At 41.3% G+C, this 11,221-nt stretch overlaps 1 pseudogene; it reads left to right on the forward strand.

Annotated features, from left to right (window-relative positions):
* Positions 1-873: 873 nt before the first annotated feature.
* On the forward strand, positions 874-1,820 carry LOC141416342 (olfactory receptor 10H1-like; annotated as a pseudogene).
* Positions 1,821-11,221: the final 9,401 nt, after the last annotated feature.

Below are 11,221 nucleotides of genomic sequence, written 5' to 3' on the forward strand. Positions count from 1 at the left end.
TTTTGGTTTAGTTATTTTTGAGACACATTCTTGCATTAACTGGGCTGGCCTAGACCAAAATTCTCTTTATTTTTACTTCCTGTGTAACTTTGATGACAGGGGAACACCACCTGGTGAGATGGGGTCCTGTGAGCTTTTTCTCTGGGCTGGCATTGAACCATGACCCTCCCTATCTGCACCTTCCAAGTAGCTAGGATTACAGGCTTGAGACACGGTACTCAGCCAAGTCATCTACTTTTGAATTGGGGACTCAACTGACATGTCACTGAGTAGAAACTCTGAGGTCCTAGCACTGCGATTTAAAAATAGTAGTAATAATAATTGTTTTTATCAGTAGCACTATTTATTGAGTTCTTATCAGAGGTCATGTACTTAAGATCCATGATTTTGTTTAAATCTCAGCACATTATTACAGTTCGTCCTATATTCATGAATTCTGCATCTGTGTTTCAAAAATGTAGTTAGGTCTGTGATTCCTGAATCTATATTAAGCAAATGTCAACTTTTTTCTTGTGATAATTCTTTTAAAAATATGGTGTAATGACTACATATATCACAATACATTGTGTTCAATATTCTAAGTCATCTGAACATGATTTAAAGTCTGAGAGTATGTTCATACGTTCTATGCAACACTGCTGTATTCTCAAAAGGGATTTGAGCACCTGAATTTTTTATATCTGGTAGATAGGACTGTGCTGAACCTAATGCCCTATAAATGCTAAGGGATGATAACATAAATACGTATTTGCAGGTCAACTAATCATATCTTGGATAGGTGAAGGAGCCTCTCACATGTTCTTGGAGGCCAGAACTCACTGGGAACCCTTGTGCTCCTAAACACTGAGTAATGTTTTCTGTCTCCCATCAGGTATGGCTGCCATACCTGGTCTAAACTTCACCTTCATGTCTGAGTTCATCCTCATTGGCTTTTCCACCTTTCCCCGCCTTCAGCTGATGTTCTTCCTGCTGTTTCTGCTGATATATCTGCTCATACTACTGGGCAACCTGATCATCATGGTCACCATCTGGAGTGAGCACAGCCTCCACACATCCATGTACCTCTTTCTGTGCGCCCTGTCCATCTCTGAGATCCTCTACACCTTGGCCATCATCCCGTGCATGCTGGCCGACCTGCTGTGCCCCACTGCTCCATCTCCTACCTGGCCTGTGCCTGCCAGATGCTCTTCTCCTTCACATTTGGCTTCACCCACTCCTTCCTACTCACTGTCATGGGCTATGACTGCTATGTGGCCGTCTGTCACCCACTGTGCTACAATGTGCTCATGAGCCCGCGTGGCTGTGCCTGTCTGGTGGCCTGGTCCTGTGTTGGTGGCTCTGTCATGGGGATTGTGGTCACAACAGCCATATTCAATCTCACCTTCTGTGGACCCAATGACATCCACCATTTCTTCTGCCATATGCCACCTCTGCTGAAGCTGGCCTGTGGAGAGGATGTACCAGTAGTGGCCAAAGTTCTGGGCCTGGTGTGTATCTCAGCCCTTCTGGGCTGCTTCCTCCTCATTCTGCTCTCCTATGCCTTCATTGTTGTTGCCATCTTGAGGATCCCCTCAGCTGAGGGGCGACACAAAGCCTTCTCCACCTGTGCATCCCACCTCACAGTGGTGATCATGCACTATGGCTTTGCTTCTGTCATCTACCTAAAGCCCAAGGACCCCCAGTCTCTTGGAGGAGACACTTTGATGGGCTTCACCTACACAGTCCTTACACCCTTCCTCAGCCCCATCATCTTCAGTATGAGGAACAAGGAACTCAAGACCACCATGAAGAAGTCTTTGCTGAGCAAACTCTTTCCCTAGAAGAACCCCTGAAGATGCTGGCTTTCTAACAGGAATATGGTGGGAGGAAGCTCATTTATTCTTCCTGGTCACTCTTCCCTCTGTCTTTCCATTCTGTCTGTCTCTCCCTATGTCTCTCTATCTTTGTATCTCTCGCTGCACTGCCATATGCCTTCCTTCCTTTTGAATAGTGATGCTACATCATGTCAAACTTTTGAATATTTTTCATTGACTAGATATGGTCTTTTGGGGAACATTTATTGAGAAATTCACAAACTATATAATTTACCCACTTATAGGTTTTTGTAATAATCAGCACAGCCAATTTAAAACACCTTTATATCCTCCACAAGAAACTCTGAACCCCAAAAGAGTTCTGTGATCCTAGCACTAAGGAGGCTGAGTCAGTAGTATTGCAAATTCAAGCCCAACTTGGACTACATAGTAAATTTGGGGCTAGCTGTGTCAATGCAGCAAGACCCTATCTCAAAAAAAATTTCTGAGACCTTCACTCATATACTAGCAACCACAAATATACTGTTTTGTTTCTATGGGTTTGCTTCATTTCACACAGATGGAATCATACAATGTGTGTCCTTTTGTGTCTCAGTTCTTTCATTCAACATCATTCTTTGAAGGTTTATCACATTGTAGCATGCATCAGGTGGTTGCATGATATTCCACTAATTGGATAGTTCACATTCTGTTACCCACTCATGAGTGGATGGGCATTTGCATTGTGTCAACCTTTTGGACTATGATGAATGATGCAGCTGTAAATATTCATGTACAGCTTTTATGTATACATATGTCTTCATAACTTTTGGTATATAGCTGGGAGTGGAGTTGATGTGTCATACAGTAACTCTGCATTTAATTATTTGAGAATATATCATAGTGACTTCCAACCAAATTATCCTGTTTTATTTCTGACCAGCAGTGTATAAATATTCTGATTTCTCCACATCCTTGCCAACTCTGTTATGTTCTGACTTTTTGATTATAATCACCCTAATGATGGGTTTTTTTGGGGGGGTTGTGTAGTACTGGGTTTTGAACTCAGGGCCTTGCCATTGCCAGCTATACCCCCAACCCTTTTTGCTTTAGTTATGTTTCTGATAGGGTCTCATTCTTTTGCCCATGGCCAGACTCAGACCACAATCCGCCTGCTTCTGCCTCTTGTGTAGCTGGGATTGCAGACATGGGTTGCTATGCTTTTTTTTTGGTGGTACTGGTGTTTGAACTCAGGGCTGCACACTTGTTAGGTGGTGTTCTGTTGAGCTACTGTGTCCATGTTACTTGTTCTTTGAGATAGGATCTCACTAACTTTTTGCCTGCAATGGCTTCTAACTGAAATCCTCCAATCTCTGCCTCCCAAATAGCTGGAATTGCAGGTAGGAGCTATTACACCTACCTCTGTTTTATTTTTTCTTTTTCTTTTTTTATTGCTTTTTAATTTAATTTTGCACTGCTGGTATCATTCCCAAGGTCTAGTGCATGCTATACTTGAGCCTTACTGGGTTTTGATTTGCATTTCCCTGATGAGAAATGTTTAGCACCAATCCATTTCCTTTCCAAGAAATGTCACTGTGGTTCCCCTTGGTCGTCAGAGAAAAAGCCAACTTATAGTTTGCTTAACCAAGTGTCAAAACATTCTGAAATGAAAACAAGCTTTATTCTCACTCCTATACTTACTTTTAAAAATAAACTTAAAGCAACCAAAAATTTCACTTGATTAATAAATGTTGCTTTTTGTTTGTGTCATATACTAGACTCCAGGGTCAGTATAAGGTGAGGGAGACAGGGTCCTGAAAGGACAGAATGGCACTTCCTCTTCATTTAAAATGTTGACATTTTGTTCATCATGGAATTTTAAAAATTAATTTTGAATTTTTACATGCATCAAATCAATCATACCATTCCTCATAAACACATTCAATTTTAAAGGAAATAAAATAAATTTGAATAAAAATATTGAATTCAATACTGTTTGTCTTGGTTACTGAATTTTTGGTGGCCTCTTAGATTGGGTGCCACTCGCCCCTTAGGTGACAGCTTCACCTCCTCCCAAAGGGGAAAATGCTTGCACTGACTCCTTACTTAAGCCCACAAATTAATTAAAAGCAGGAAAAGTTTGGCATCGTTGTCTCCACTTTGTATCTATCTTTGTGCTAAGCCATTCTCTTTACAGTCACTTTACAATCACCTTGGATCCAAAAAAGGACAAAACTGATAATATCTTGATGACAATGAACTGGAGCTCCCTGGAACTGCCACCCTTCCAGTGAGGACAGTTATCCAAGAATTCTCTCAAACAGGAACCAGATTACTCCCTCCAGTGATAACATTCCAAAACTGGACCAGACCACCTGCCTGACCAAGACTGCTCTGCAAGTCACAACTACACCTGTGACTGAATTGTTTAACTACACATACCTTTGTCCCCTGCCCCCAGTTCTTTTGTCTGTTTAAGCCTGTAGCTCAGGTCTGTACCCCAAAGATGGCTGAAGATGATCTGAGTGCTCACTCTGTGTTTTCCCATGGCACATCCGAACTGTGTAATAAACCTCCTTTGTTTGCCTTCACCAGGCCTCTTTATTTAGCATTTATGGGTGGGTGTCTGGACCTGGCATGTGGAATCTCATGAGTTTTGCCTTGGGTCCAGAACTCCAGTTTCATCATCTCTAGATGACTTAGAATACTCATACAGTGTAAATGGTGTACAGAGTTGTTAAACAGTATGTTCAGGGAATAATGACAAGGAAAAATTCTGTTTGGGAGAGATATGCCATTTTGAGAAAGTATCTTCAATCTGCAGTTGTGAGGAAGGTTAAATGAAGGAAAGATCAGGCCTCACAGAAAAATATTACCTCTTTGATTAACCATGCTTTGTCTCAGAACTGCCCTCAGCTGGCCGGGAACCACCCATGCCCTGCCCCACTCATTGATTATTGGGTGGGAATCTCCCAGTTCTCCTCTTTCCATAGGTTAATGTTGGCTTTACAAAGCACCTGAAGAGTGGAAATATGCTTTCTCGGCCGTGGACTCCACCTGGGCCTCACCGTGCTTCCCTTTCTATTTTCCTTTCCCAACTTTTAATAAACTACTTTTACACCCACGTGTCCTGCCATGGATTCTGATCACAGTCTGCACTAGTGCCATTAACAGTCAGTTGAATCTGAGGATATGGAATTCATGCATGTGGAATTCTTACTGCACAGATATTTGTTTAACATCTACATTTCTCCTCTGAAGTATAAACACTGAAATTTGGGATTTTGTGTAACTGGTTCAATGTTTTTTCCCAAGTAGTGCCTAGAAATGTGTGCACACAGAAGGAGCTCAATAAATGTCCACTGAATGAATACAGCAGTGTTTGTAATACTCACCATGATAACATGCAGGACTGGGGGGTGGAGGCTGTCCCGTGGTGTATTGCAGGATATTGAACAGCATGTGTTGTTCTGACCTGTTTGATGCTGTACCAGATCTTCCCTCCACCACGTCTAACAAACTAAATGACTCCAGAAACTTCTAAATGTCCCCTGGGAGTTGGGGATAAGAACCATGGGCCTACACAAATGAGGGAAGTCTTCACTGATGAGTTCAAAACCACCGCACTCTTGCCTCTTTGGCAACCTTGGAACTTGGTCCAGGTGCAGATCAATTTTACATGTCAACTTGGTAAGGTCGTGGGATGTACAGATATCTGATTAAACATTATTTCTGTGAGGTATTTTTGAAAGACACTAGCACTTGAATTGTTGAACTGGGCAAAAGATGGCCCTCTTCAGTATGAATGAAATTAAAGAATTAAAGGTTGTATTCATGCCCCTTTTGCCTGCATGCATGCATGAGCTGAGACATTGCTCTCCTGCACTTGGCACTGATGGGTTCTCTGCCCTCAGACTCACAAGGATCTACACCGTCAAGTTTCCTGTTCATATATATGTATATATATGTGTGTGCATATGTGTGTGTGTGTGTGTATATATATATATATGAATGTATGTGTGCATTATGTATGGGCTTTTTGAAGTACTGGGTTTTTTTTTCATTTTTCTTTTATTATTCATATGTGCATACAAGGCTTGGTTCATTTCTCCCCCCTGCCCCCACCCCCTCCCTTACCACCCACTCCGCCCCCTCCCTCTCCCCCCCCTCAATACCCAGCAGAAACTATTTTGCCCTTATTTCTAATTTTGTTGTAGAGAGAGTATAAGCAATAATAGGAAGGAACAAGGGTTTTTGCTGGTTGAGATAAGGATAGCTATACAGGGCATTGACTCACATTCATTTCCTGTGCATGGGTGTTACCTTCTAGGTTAATTCTTTTTGATCTAACCTTTTCTCTAGTTCCTGTTCCCCTTTTCCTATTGGCCTCAGTTGCTTTAAGGTATCTGCTTTAGTTTCTCTGCGTTAAGGGCAACAAATGCTAGCTAGTTTTTTAGGTGTCTTACCTATCCTCACCCCTCCCTTCTGTGCTCTCGCTTTTATCATGTGCTCATAGTCCAATCCCCTTGTTGTGTTTGCCCTTGATCTAATGTCCACATATGAGGGAGAACATACGATTTTTGGTCTTTTGGGCCAGGCTAACCTCACTCAGAATGATGTTCTCCAATTCCATCCATTTACCAGCGAATGATAACATTTCGTTCTTCTTCATGGCTACATAAAATTCCATTGTGTATAGATACCACATTTTCTTACTCCATTCGTCAGTGCTGGGGCATCTTGGCTGTTTCCATAACTTGGCTATTGTGAATAGTGCTGCAATAAACATGGATGTGCAGGTGCCTCTGGAGTAAGTCTTTTGGGTATATCCCCAAGAGTGGTATTGCTGGATCAAATGGTAGATCGATGTCCAGCTTTTTAAGTAGCCTCCAAATTTTTTTCCAGAGTGGTTGTACTAGTCTACATTCCCACCAACAGTGTAAGAGGGTTCCTTTTTCCCTGCATCCTCGCCAACACCTGTTGTTGGTGGTATTGCTGATGATGGCTATTCTAACAGGGGTGAGGTGGAATCTTAGTGTGGTTTTAATTTGCATTTCCTTTATTGCTAGAGATGGTGAGCATTTTTTCATGTGTTTTCTGGCCATTTGAATTTCTTCTTTTGAGAAAGTTCTGTTTAGTTCACGTGCCCATTTCTTTATTGGTTCATTAGTTTTGGGAGAATTTAGTTTTTTAAGTTCCCTGTATATTCTGGTTATCAGTCCTTTGTCTGATGTATAGTTGGCAAATATTTTCTCCCACTCTGTGGGTGTTCTCTTCAGTTTAGAGACCATTTCTTCTGTTGAGAAGAAGCTTTTTAGTTTTATGCAGTCCCATTTATCTATGCTATCTCTTAGTTGCTGAGCTGATGGGGTTCCATTGAGACGTTCTTACCTATACCTACTAACTCCAGAGTATTTCCTACTCTTTCTTGTATCAACTTAAGAGTTTGGGGTCTGATATTAAGATCCTTGATCCATTTTGAGTTAATCTTGGTATAGGGTGATATACATGGATCTAGTTTCAGTTTTTTGCAGACTGCTAACCAGTTTTCCCAGCAGTTTTTGTTGAAGAGACTGCTATTTCTCCATCGTATATTTTTAGCTCCTTTGTCAATGATAAGTTGCTTATAGTTGTGTGGCTTCATATCTGGATCCTCTATTCTGTTCCACTGGTCTTCATGTCTGTTTTTGTGCCAGTACCATGCTGTTTTTATTGTTATTGCTTTGTAATATAGTTTGAAGTCAGTTATTGTGATACCACCTGCATTGTTCTTTTGACTGAGTATTGCCTTGGCTATTCGTGGCCTCTTGTGTTTCTATATAAATTTAACAGTAGATTTTTCAATCTCTTTAATGAATGTCATTGGAATTTTGATGGGAATTGCATTAAACATGTAGATTACTTTGGGGAGTATCGACATTTTTACTATGTTGATTCTACCAATCCATGAGCATGGGAGATCTCTCCACCTTCTATAGTCTTCCTCAATCTCTTTCTTCAGAAGTGTATAGTTTTCCTTGAAGAGGTCTTTCACATCTGTTAGGTTTACACCTAGGTATTTGATTTTGTTTGAGGCTATTTTAAATAGAATTTTTTTCATACATTCTTTTTCCATTTGCTCATTGTTAGTGTATAGAAATGCTAATGATTTTTCTATGTTGATTTTATATCCTGCTACCTTGCTATAGCTATGGATGATGTCTAGAAGCTTCTGAGTAGAGTATTTTGGGTCTTTAAGGTATAGGATCATGTCGTCTGCAAATAGGGATATTTTGACAGTTTCTTTACCTATTTGTATTCCTTTTATTCCTTCTTCTTGTGAAGTACTGGGGTTTGAACTCAGGGCTTTGCATTTGCTAGGCAGGCACTCTACTCCTTAAGCCTCACCTCCAGCCCATCTCTGGCTGTTTGATATTTGAATTACACCACAGATTTTTCTGGCATCTTCTGTTTTGTGGGATTTCTCAGCTTCCATGATTGCATAAACCAATACTTTATAATAAATATCCACCTGTCTGTTTATGGGTCTAGCTATCTATTATCTACCTATTACCTATCTGTCCAGATATTATTGGTTTTGTCTCTGGAGAACCATGATTAATGTCTTAGTTAGAATCCTAATACTTCTGTGTGTCACTCCACTAAGCCTTGTGGGAATATCCCCAAATGAGAAAGGCCACAAATAATTGTTAAATTTATATTGAAAAGCTAGCATTAATTGAGTGCTTTTGGTGGGGCAGACCCAGTTGACTGCCCTATACAGAACCATCCTAAAAGTTTAATACATTATTATTTATTATTAAATTTATGTTAATGGTGGGAAAATGAACATAGAAACAAGATGCAACTTAACCAAAGGCAATTTATTTGATCACTTAACCAGTGCACACCACTACCCACATGTTAGCACTTCTCTATGTCTTGAGGGAGCAAGATGTCACCTGTGTCACTTCCTATCAGCTGTTGCCATGTGATGAGTCATGGGGACCATACATGGATGCTTGGAGCAACAGACAGGTGGTGGTTCCTGGAGAGGGGGATTCTGGGAGAAGAGGGGCTGAGCATAACTCTTAATTAGAGTAATACACCTCCCAAGGGTGGCCTCTGTTTGACCACAGGGTTTTTAAGTGATGTTCCACACCCTCTAACTCACTGAGTACTAAGGTGGACACATTAGACACTGGTGGTGGCCTGGTGCCAGTGGCTAATGTCTGTGATTCTTGATACTTGGGAGGCTGACATTGGGAGACTCTCAGTTTGAGGCCATCGTGGGCAAATAGTTCATGAAACCCTATCTCCAAAATAACCACGGCAAAATGGAGTGGAGACATATCTTAAGCAGTACAATGCCTGTTTAGCAAGCATGAAGCCCACCATATAAACAAAAACTATTGCTGGCCTCAACAAAGCATTTCCCCACCTCACACTTCTCTAATTCCAAGCTCATCGAGAAGATATGTCAGGATAGCATCCTAAGTACTGTTTATTAGAAGTATGTGTGTATGCAAGGCATTGTGCTAGGCCATTCACAAACATTGCCTTGCTTCACTGCCTTAGAGGGTAGGTGCTTCCACATATTTAGAGGTTAGACTGGAGAGGTGATATAGCCAACCTAAGAACACACAGCAATATTTGCAAAAGCCAGTTTCAACACTTTTGTTTCAGCCATGTTAACAAACTTGATATTTTTTTCTAAATGGATTGACAAAAACTGTACCTCATACTCAGAATCATGTTTCCTAATTCTTTTAAATTAATTTATTCAACAAGCATGACATGGTGGTGCATACCTTATAATCCCAGGCACACAGGAGGTGGAGGCAGGAGGATCACAAGTTTGAGGCTACCCCAGACAAAGTGAGCATGAGACCCTATCAAAGAAGATCTGGGAGTGTATCTCAAGTGGTGGAGTGTTTGCCTGGGTTCATTCCCTATTACTGCAAGATAGATGATATGTAGATCGATAGACAGATAGATAGATGATAGATAGATAAGGATATAGAAATAGAGATAGATATATAGACAGAGATAGGCAGGTGCCTGTGGCTCACACCTGTAATCCTAGCCATGTGGGAGGCTGAGACCGAGAGAATTGAGATTTGAGGCCAGCCAAAGCAAATAGTTCAGAAGACGCCATCTCCATAAAAACAACCAGAGCAAAAACAACAGGAGGTGTGGCTCAAGCGGTAGAGTGCCTGCTTTGCAAGCTCAAAGTCTTGAGTTCAAACCCCAGTCCCACCAAAAAATTTTTTGAGAGCTTACCATGTCATCTAAGCATACAGCAGCACACTAAAGGGACCAAGACCCTGGCCTTCTTAAAACAACATTCTACTTGGCAGATGCAGACCACATCCAATAAGCAGAGAAATGACACGCAGAAATCTAGAGTAAAAAAAGAAGAAGAGAAAGAACAGGACCAGAGTGTTGCTGTTTTCTGTAGTGTAGTTAGAGAAGGGCTTTCTGACATTCAAGCAAAAAACCTTTAGGCAGTAAAGGAGGAGCCATGTGGACATCTGAGAGAACAGTGTTCCAGACAGACACGTGTATATGTCCTGAGGCAGGAACCTGACCAGTGTGCTTGAGGGAAAGCCTGGATTCTGGAGCAGAGTGGTTAAGGGAAAGAGAAGGAGAAAGTAGAAGGTGAGGGCAGAGAAGCAGCAGGGCTGTTGAAGTGATTTGTGGGTAAACAAGAAAGTTGGAGACAGGAGCCATCACAGGATTCTGAGAGGAGGAGATATAATATATGTGTGTGTGTGTGTGTGTGTGTGTGTGTGTGTGCAAGACTGAATCTTCTTTATTGAGAAGGTAGTGTAGAAGAGGAGGGGTGGAGGTGGGAAGACCAATTCAGAAGCTACAGAGACCATCAATTTGAGAGAAGACAGTCACTTAGACCAGGATGCTATTGAGGTGGTGAGAGGGGGCCAGGATCTGAACACACTTTGATGGGAGAGCCATCCCTGAGTTGCTGGTAGGTTGGCAATGAGCTGGGAGAGAGAGGAGGGCTTATGAATTTTGTGTGTGTGTGTGTGTGTGTGTGTGTGTGTGAAAGAGAGAGAGTGAGGCAGAGAGAGAGAGAGAGAGAGAGAGAGAGAGAGAGAATACGACAATGATATTCACATGCTAGAAATTTGGACATGTTAAGTTAGAGATACCTACTACATAGCCAGGTACAAGTGTTGAGAAAGGAGTTGAAAAAGGATGAAGGTAAGAATTTGAGGGAACCTTACTGTACAGATGGTCCATAAAGACATGATACCTGATGAGTCTCCCTGGGACAGAGGGACTCGAATGAAGTACAAGTTTGGAATTATAATGGCTGCCTTGTGTTTCACTGTATAATTTGTTCAACATTCCTTTATTAGTGGACATATTTGTTATTTTTTAATAATAAATACAACTACTGTGAGCATCTGTTTTCACAGATATAT

The sequence above is a fragment of the Castor canadensis genome, chromosome 14 (genome assembly GCF_047511655.1).
Source record: "Castor canadensis chromosome 14, mCasCan1.hap1v2, whole genome shotgun sequence".
NCBI lineage: Eukaryota > Metazoa > Chordata > Mammalia > Rodentia > Castoridae > Castor > Castor canadensis.